This window comes from Benincasa hispida, chromosome 12, assembly GCF_009727055.1.
Source record: "Benincasa hispida cultivar B227 chromosome 12, ASM972705v1, whole genome shotgun sequence".
In the NCBI taxonomy this organism is placed as follows: domain Eukaryota; kingdom Viridiplantae; phylum Streptophyta; class Magnoliopsida; order Cucurbitales; family Cucurbitaceae; genus Benincasa; species Benincasa hispida.
In genome coordinates this window covers 21,430,350-21,430,630 of record NC_052360.1, presented here as the reverse complement: position 1 = coordinate 21,430,630, position 281 = coordinate 21,430,350, and positions in this window count along the sequence as shown.

Genomic DNA, 281 nt, shown 5'->3' with positions numbered 1-281 from the left:
ATTTGAATTGTTCAAATTAATAGAGGGATTTAATTATATATATGATATAATTGATATTATGTATTTTATACATTTTGAGAGGAAATAAATATTTGAATAAGATTCAAATATCATTTATATGAATTGGATTCATAATTGTTAAATTTGATATAAATGTTAAATGTCATATGAAAGAGAAAAGAATCTATAGGTTATATTGTATATGATACAATATTAAAACTATAGATTATATGTTATATTTGATATAACATATACTTTGATATATATATATATATATATAT